The 9,343-nt window shown below is 42.1% G+C and overlaps 2 non-coding genes across 2 annotated transcripts; both read right to left on the reverse strand.

Annotated features, from left to right (window-relative positions):
* Positions 1 to 4,552: 4,552 nt before the first annotated feature.
* LOC131278132 (small nucleolar RNA SNORD115) lies at positions 4,553 to 4,626 on the reverse strand. The gene has a single exon (XR_009185387.1). It is a non-coding gene; the product is annotated as a small nucleolar RNA SNORD115 (small nucleolar RNA).
* Positions 4,627 to 7,329: 2,703 nt separating this feature from the next.
* On the reverse strand, positions 7,330 to 7,405 carry LOC111763455 (small nucleolar RNA SNORD115). Its single transcript, XR_002796330.1, has one exon. It is a non-coding gene; the product is annotated as a small nucleolar RNA SNORD115 (small nucleolar RNA).
* Positions 7,406 to 9,343: the final 1,938 nt, after the last annotated feature.

The raw sequence follows: 9,343 nt of genomic DNA on the forward strand, positions 1-9,343 counted from the left end.
GTTTGAGGGGGTTTGTGGGACAGAAGATTGTATGGGATGGGAACCAGGGGAACACTAGGCTATGTGGCTTCATTAATAGTTCTGAGGTTTTGCACAAGACGGTAGTTTCCATTGGTTTTTTTTTACTGCTAGAATTGGAGTATTGAAGGGTGAGTTAGTTGGACATGGAAGGCCAGCATTACAGAGTTTGTCAGTGGTAGGTTTCAGGCCTTGTCAGGCAGTGATGGATAGGGGATACTGAGGAATGTTTGTGAAAGACAAGGGTTTTTATTTTATTTTATTTTATTATCTTTTTTTATTTCTCTCCCTTCCCTCCCTCCCCCGAGCTGTCTGTTCTCTGTGTCCATTAACTGCGTGTTCTTCTTTGTCCGCTTCTGTTGTTGTCAGTGGCACGGGAATCTGTGTCTCTTTTTGTTTCATCATCTTGTTATGTCAGCTCTCCGTGTGTGTGGTGCCATTCCTGGTCAGGCTGCACTTTCTTTCACGCTGGGCGGCTCTCCTTACGGGTGCACTCCTTGTGCGTGGGGCTCCCCTACACGGGGACACCCCTGCGTGGCAGGGCACTCCTTGCGCGCATCAGCATTGTGCGTTGGCCAGCTCCACACGGGTCAAGGAGGCCGGGGGTTTGAACTGTGGACCTCCCATGTGGTAGGCAGACGCCCTAACCACTGGGCCAAGTCCGCTTCCCGAGGGTTTTTTTAAGACTACTTTGACAGGGGCATGGTGTGATAGACTGAAGGGAGCTGGTGTTCCAGACCTGGGATGAGCTTCTGTTTGTAGTACAGGGGGAATGTCAGCAGGGAGCTGAGAGGGGGGGTGCGGTAGACAGGAGGAGAAGGAATTTGGTTTGGGAGGATGGGAGCATAAAGGAAACGGAGGAGTGAAGTTTAGACAGTATAACACAACCTAGAAGTGAGGAGGGGCAGGTATGGATTATGAGGAATTGGTGGTAAAATATGATTTCCTATTGAGCATATGAGTGGTTTGGTAATTAAAGGAGAAGAAGGGATGCCATCAACTCCCACAATAGAGATAGAGGAAGCAGATAAAGGTCCTGAATGTTCTAGGAGGACTGAACATGTGGCCCCCGTGTCAGTTAAAAAGGAGGTCGGCTTACCTCCAACCTTGATGGTCACCCTTGGTTCCGACTTACTCACGGAGATGTGCGGCCGTTCCAAACCCGGGACTTGTCAATGTTCTTTCTCAGTCTGAGAAGGTCTGGAAAGGAAGATCTTGGCTCCGGATCTGTGGGGTGCACCGGAGCAGCTTTGGGTTTTCAGGACAGTCTGACTTCCAACGACCCTTGTGCTGACACACTGGGCAAGGCGTAAATGGGGGCCTTGGATTAGGGCAGGACGTGCCCGGCGCCCGTCCTTCCACATTTGAAAAACAGGGTCCAGGTGGTGGCCAACGAAAGGAAGGGGGAGGGGGTTTAAGAACTGATTTTGACGGCAGCAGCAAGAAGGGAGGTTTTAACCCGATCTCGCATATGCTTTTCCAATTTGGCTTCCTCCTCTCTATCGTTAGAGACCTTGACGCCAGCTTTAATTAGGGTTTTGGAGGGGTTTGAGGGCCATCTTCCAACTTTTGTAGTTTTTTTCTAATATCGAGATAAGATTGGGTAATGAAGTGGGTGTGTAAATATAGTTGACTAGAGTCTGAGTCAGGATTTAAATTAGTATATTTAAGGAGAGACTTGGTTAATCCGTTCTTGAAGGCAGCTGGATTTTCATCAGGTTTCTGTGAGATTTCTTTAATATTACCTTAATTAACTGCCTTAAGAGCAGGCTTTTTCATGCCTTCTATTATGCAGGCTAAGAAATGGGCCATACGAGCAAGGCCAGTGGAGTCTGGTTGGTAATCCCAGGAGGGGTTAGTGGTGGGAACTGCAGTGGGACCGGCCGGATGCCTTTGGGATCCTGAGTGTGCATGGAGTCTGTGAGCCCAAATGCGGTTTTTTCCCCTGGAGTTGTGGAGGAGGTAATGATAACGTATGTGTCCTGGTATGTGAGGTCATATGAGCGAGCGAGGTGCTGAAATTCTTTGATGTATGTAGCAGGGTTTTCAGAGAAAGATACTAACGGGTCCTCTGTTTGGCTTAAATCTGAGAGTGAGAAAGGACCGTGTGCTCTGACTATCCCTTCAGCTCCTGCTGCTTCCCAGGGGGGCAAGAGAGGAGCTGGCGTCTGTGTGGGTTAGGAGCCTGGAGCTGGCAGAGGTGGAGGCCGCGGTACAGAAGGAGGGGGGTGGCCCCGCGGAGTGAGTATGAGGCGGAGAGAAAGGAGGGGTGAGGGCAGGGGTGAAGAGGGGGAGGAAGAAGGGATGGGGGGTGAGTGCGGGGATAACACCAGAGGATTACAGGGAGGAGGCACAGGGGGAGCGGGATCTGCAGGATCAAAGTTGGAATTTTCAGAAGTTTTAGGGGGTGGAGTTGAGGAGGGAGCTTTCTGAGGAGGTTTCTGGTGTAAAAGAAGAATTTGGTAGGAAGAACAGGATTGGCAGAGGGAGGGGCAATTTTGAAGATAGAAAAGTGCCTGAATGTAAGGGATCTCTGGCCATCTGCCAGGGCGCTGGATAAAGCTCTCTAAGTCTTGGAAAACTTGGAAATCAAAAGTGCCGTTTTCTGGCCATTGATTTTCATTGTTTAATTTGTATCAAGGCCACACAGAGGTGGAATAGAAAATGAGTTTTTTAGGTCTGATGTCTCCTTCCAGGTACAGAGTTTTAAGGTTATGAAGGAGACAGCCCAGAGGTGTGGATTTGGGGTGGGGGGGCTGAAATTGAATTCCCCATTTTAGGTGGCTGGGACAAGACTAAGGACCTCTAGAATGGGGGAGATTCTGCACAAGACAGGTGTCCCCAAATCAGTCAGATCTTTTCAAGGAAACAGGAAACTGCTCTTGGGGCCAGATGTCTCTGGAGCCAAGGGGTTTCTTCCCACAAGGACGCAGGCATGCCACCCACCGTGGCCCTCGGGGACAGTGAGGATCCTGACCTAGCACTAGGTTTTCCCAGTGGGCTGTCCTGGACAACAGAGAAGGAAGGAGAGAGAGAGAGAGCAGGATCCTCCAGCAGAGAAATCCTTAACTCACCAGCTGAGATTCGATGTCCAGTGTTGGATGGGTGTTCAGCCGTGCCGGAGGGGGAATTCCTCACTAGTCAGTCAGTCTCAACATGACCCCAGCCCCGGGCTTTCAGCACCATATGCTGGAGAAAAACGGCACTTACTGGGACACGGAGACTGATATGATCACAGGCAGAGAAAGAATTTATTGGGAAGCTCTCCCAGTGGAGGGAGTCTGAAGAACAGACTTCAGCCCCCCCTCCCCCCCCAGCATGGTGGGGGTCTGAAGGGAGACTTCGGCCCACTCCTGGTGGGGGGATTTGGATTTGTACAGAACTTTCCTAGGCGGGGAAATGATAGTTGGTGGGAGGGGTTGAGGGTAAGAGTGAGGGGAGGGCCAACAGGAAGCCCTAGAGGTGGAACTTTCCCTGATAGTGACTAGAAGACAGTGGGTTAGGGAGTTATGGTTTCTTGGAATGCTGCTGGAGCAGATGTTTCTTTGTTCTGAAGGAATTTTATCTCCCCCTGATAGGTAGGTAGGGAAGGTTTCCATTTCCCTTTACTCCAATCTCTTTGTGGTTTCTTTTTTAACCTGTGGGGAAGTGCCATGCCCTTGGACACGTAGGCTTATGGGAGATGGGTGAGCCTTTCCCCAGTGCACATCAGGGGAAACTGAGCTACAGCTTGATAATTATTGCAAACCTCTAACATATACAATCCCAAAGCATTCTCTTTTTTAAAGGGAGGAAACTGAAGGGCTGTAAGATTTGAGGGCTGAAATTCTGCTATCATTTTATTCATCCATTGATATATTGTCATATTGCATGCTGAAAAACATTCATAATTCTTACATTTTTCTCATATATTCCAAGTGTCCTGCAAATTGGAAATGCATCATTCACACAAAAAACAGATTAAATAAATTTAAGTATTTAATGACTTGAGACAAAATAGGCATCTTGATTATCTGATATTAATCAATATTCACAGGAACATATACACAGGAGCCAAAACCTCCTCAGATCCCAATCATATCAAGCTCAGAAAATAAGTCAAGAGTTCCTCAAGAGGAACTTATCAATTTTCAGAAACACCTTCAGAACAAAATCCTGTAATACCATTCATGTTACCAGAATAAGTACACCTAGGTGGCTGAGAAGTAAGGTTCACTATCTGAACTTTCAACTTGCAATAGGGAAGTCAAAATAAATCACTCACCTCCTTCATGGATGCTCATTACTGCACAGCAATTCTCTCTGAAAGATAGAGGTGAAAAAATTGCTCTGAATTGAGCACAGAGGTAAGACCTGATTGCTAGGAAAAAGAGAACACTGAGGAAGACATCAAGGATGCAAATTTTTGGCTTGCCTATGGGTATGCAAGGGTAACTCAATTCACCACAATGTTTTTAGTCTCTATCCCACATACACTGCAAGATCATAGAAATTACAATCACCAGTTCTTGGCCCTGAACTGTCACCTAAGATTAGGCCTCAGAATAATCCTATTGAGCATGATTTCTGCATGATCTGTCTACAACCAGATAAACTCTTCTTCGACACAAGCCAGGGTTTTCTCCAGGCAAACATTTACTTTGAATTGCAAATAATTGCCCAAGGGCACTTGCTGAAAGCCTTCCGTGACAAGACATTAGAGTTCCACTTTTTCAGTGGAATTCAGGATTGTTCTAAAATTGCCACAGGGCCGAGAAACTGCAGATTCCATATTTTTAAAGTTCCTCATCTAGGGCAGCATGGATAAAATATAGACAAAAGTGAGAACATAACTCTTAAGTGTGTGCTGCTCCCGCATTCTACAATGTCATGGACAGCTTATGTCAATATTCACATTTCACCCCTTAAAAGAGTTGAGGTTGTTAACAAGAAGCACCAAGTGGATAGACTCATAGGTTTTCCAAATTTAGAGTACCTAAGTTGAGTTTTTATGCATAAACCAGTTCATACCTTTGATCTTCTCCAGACTATATGCACAAATATGTAATGAAGGTAACTACTGGAATGGTGAATTCAACTGGACTGTCTACTAGAGATTTTGTAAAACCTTCAACAACCTGGATCTAAAATGCAATTGGGTGCTAGTATTTGGTGACATTTATTGGAAACTTGAGCGTTGTATTCAGAAGAGTTGTCAAATGCCCTGGAAATTCCCATCTCCTTAGATTATATTTCTTCACAATATCCCAACAACTACTAAAAACCAGCGCAAAGGCAACACAAAGATAGGGTCGTTGAGATTCTTTGACTATTAGAACCCAATAATAGCTCATGGAAAGAAAGAAACCATGGATTTAGAAATATCTCATTGTAATTTTCATGTTATTTCAGAAAAACGAAGTTCTCATGAAGGTGCCAAGAAATAGCTCAATCACTTTTCATGAAGCTACCATCATATTGGGACTCGGATATTGAACACTTGAAATATGTGGTCACTATCACAATGATCATAATGCCACACCCATTCCTTAAGGGAAGAGGTTGAAGAGTCATGGTATTTGGGGGCTGAAATTCTACTATTACTGTACTCATCCATATATGTGTCAGGTTGAAGAACATTCATGAAATCACATCTTATCTCATGTAATCTGTGGACCACTGAATGGAAGAAAATATTGACCAAAATGTTAGAAAGAAATCTTCAGGAAGAAAATAAGGCTCACCCAATTGTGGAGAAGAAAATAATTTATTCTCAATCTTGCAAGAAGGGGCGCACAACCAGAAAAAGTGGCTGGCCCCCCGAACAAAGAAAAATGACACAATTTATACCCCTCAGCCTAGGAAGCAAGCCCTTCCTCTGTTTCTCCATAGACTGGACACTTCAGAAGTTACAGCCTATCCGAGAAGATCTAACTTTCCCGCGCAAAAGTTTGTGATTAACCACTTCCCCCATCACATTCCAACCATTTTAGTTTTTACCTGCTCCCCTTTGCCAAATAAGGAATGGAATTTAGTGCTGAATTGGTATTGACTTAGCTCTTTCTTGGGCATCTTTTTACTGCCTATAGGACTGGCTTAAACTGGTTTCCTTTGTTGCTTTAACCCGGGAGTGGGAGACTGAGGCAGTAGGCTGCCAGGTTATATTAATCAATATTTTCTTCTTTTATGTGAAAACTAAACTAATCTTCGTTCTTACACAAAAGAAGAGACCAAAACAGTTAAAACAATTTAATTAGATACAAATTTGTAAAATTTGTGAAATGATTAGAGGTAAATTTGGGCATCTTGAATTTATTGATATTAATTACTATGCACATAGACATGTGAATGGGAGCCCAAAGCACCTCAAATTCTAATCATATCAAGCTCAGGAAGTAAGTCAAGATTTCTTCATGAGGAACTCAGCAATTATTCAGATGCATATTCAGAAAAAAACTCCTATAATGAGGCATGTCATTTGACTAGGTAAAGATAGATGACTCAGGGGTGAGGATCAATAGCTGAAGTTTCAACTTGCAATATGTCTATTAATAATAAACAACTTTTCTTCCATCATAGGCTGCTCATCCCTACATAGCTATTCTCTCTGAAAGACACAGGTGAAAAAAATGCTGTTAAAAGAGAACAGACGTGGTCCAGACTGCTAGAAAATTGAAAACTGAGGGTAGGTTTCAAGGAACAAAATTTGTTGTTTCCAGAAAAATACGTGGTAGAATAGTGAAACTGCAAATTTGCCAAAATGGTTTTGTTGTAGAATTTGAGAGCAGCTCAATTATTTGAGTATAGAGAGGCCAGGACTCAGGAATGATTTTGAGAAGGAAAAATGGTTTATTGACGGCTGGCCGGACTTGGGAGCTTTCTGTTTGAATCCCGAGCCCTGAACAAGATTTTCAAACCTCTTTTATACAGAGAGGAAAAGCGAAATGGTCCCTTTGTTTCAGTTCTCAATAGGCTTCAATTAGCATATATATCTTCCACATCTTAGGTAAGCTTTTAGCATGGACTCCAGATATTCTAGATAAGCTTTTAGCATATTTGGTTTTTGCATTTCCCCTAAATACTTAAAGTTTATAGCCCTTGCATTGTTAAACTGTTTCCTGGGACTGGAGCCTGTTGCCATTGTCCCTAAGGGCAGGACTGCAGCCTCTTACCGTTCCACACCCACAGCCTTCAGTTTAGGTTATCTCTGAAGAGACAAAGAGCCTTCCACCCATAGCCCACATCAGTTTAAATGTATCAATCCCATTTAAATTGCACTGAAATACAAATAAAGAATCAGAATTTCCTGTCTTTGGACTGTCACCTAAGACTCTACCTCAGTGTAATCCTACTGAGAATGATTTTTATGTCATCTGACTTCAACTAGTTAAATTCTCATTATTGACCCAAGCCAAGGCTCCTCCAGGCATTTTTTCCATTTCACAAACAAATGCTTATCAGAGACACCTTCCTGAAAACCTTGGGCTATATTATATTAGAGTTCTACTATTTCATTGCTCTACAGAGTGGAGATGTAAATGCCCAAGAAACTTCAGATTGCACTTTCACAGAGTCCTCAACTAGGAGAGTCAAAGGTCAAAGCTTGAACAGGGCTCCCAGGGCTGTGCTGCTCCTGCTTTTTAAAATGCCATGGATTGCTGTGGTCAGTCTTCAAGTAAGACCAATTACTAGGCTTAAGACCATTGATCAAGGAACACAAAGTGGAGAATATTACAGGTTTCCAAATTTAGAATATGTAAGCTGAGTTTTTATCTAAAAGCAGCCATCTTCTCTAGCCTGTATTCTCAAATGTGAGAGAAGTGTAACTATCGGCATGGTAAATGACACTGAACTCTCATAAGAGATATTTTATGAAATTTTAAAAAATCTGGATCTATAAATCCAATATTAGGCGGTGCATATTTGGTGACATTTTCCTGCAACTTGGGCCATGCATTTACAGGAATTTCATATATGCACTGGAAAAGCTCTTATTTTTGTATTTTAAATGTTCAGAAGGTACTGACTTTTGAAAACTATTCTGAGGGAACAAAGTTGGGGTCAGTATGTTTCTTCATCTATTCAGACCCCAAAAAATAGCTCAGGAGAGAAGGTAAAACATGATTCAAGGAATGACTCAATGTAATTGTCATGTAGCATTTTAAAAGGAAGTTGTTTTCATGAAGGTGCTAAGAATTCGCTCAGTCAATTTTGAGAATATAAAGCCATATTGGGACTCAGTTTTTCTGAACATTTGAATCAGCTGGTCATTTTATTATCAACGTCCTAATTAATACTACGCTGTTTCCATAAAATGGAGAGACTAAAGTGTCATGACGTTTGAAGGCTGAAATCCTGGTACTTTACTCATCCCTACAGCATGCCATGTTTCATGAAGAACATTTGTAATTGCCACACTTTCTATCATATATTCCAGTGGGTTCTTCAGGTAGGAAATAAATCATGGGCCCATGAAAGTCCAAATAAGTTCAAAATGTAATCAATTTAGACAAAATTGGGCATCTTAAATTGGTGAATTTTAATGGATATTCACATGGACAAATTAATTAGACCCAAAACCTCCTCAGATCCCAATTTTTATGTTCAGAAAATAAGTCAAGTTTTTCTTAAGAGGAACAATGAGTTTAGAGACATTACGATCCTTTGTCTATTCAGACCCACAATATAGCTCAGGAGAAAAGGTAACTATTGATCCAGAAATATCTTGAAATGATTTTAATGTAATTTCATAAAAATGAAGTTGTTCTTATAGAGATGCAAGAACACAATCAATTTTTGAGAAGATAAAAAAGATAAAACCATATTGAGATTCATTTTGTTTCAACACTTGGATCAGTTGGTCTATACGTCACATGATTGCCACCTGTCACAATCAATGCCAGTCTCTTTATGAAAAGTGATATTTTATGATATTTGGGGGTTGAATGCTGCTATCATGTTACTCATGCTCAAATATAATGCCAAGTTTCGTGCTGAAGAACACTTGTAATTCTCTTTTTTTTTTTGTATATTCCAGGGTCCCTCGATTGGAAATTCATCACTGACATAAAAAAGAGCCCAAATAAGTGCAAAATTTAATGATTTGAAGCAAAATTTGGCATCTTTAATTTATTGATATTAATGACTATTCATATGGATATATAAATGAGATCCAAATCCTCCTCAATTCCAAATCCCATCAAGCTCACAAAATAAATCAAGGTTTCCTCTGAAGGAAAAAAACTCCCATAATGACATGGATATTCTTTGAATAAGCAAAACTAGTACCTAAGGGCAAGGGTTCCTAGCTGAAGTTTCAACTTGCAACAGGTCAGCCAATAATAAA

This window comes from Dasypus novemcinctus, chromosome 3 (genome assembly GCF_030445035.2).
Source record: "Dasypus novemcinctus isolate mDasNov1 chromosome 3, mDasNov1.1.hap2, whole genome shotgun sequence".
NCBI classification, from domain to species: domain Eukaryota; kingdom Metazoa; phylum Chordata; class Mammalia; order Cingulata; family Dasypodidae; genus Dasypus; species Dasypus novemcinctus.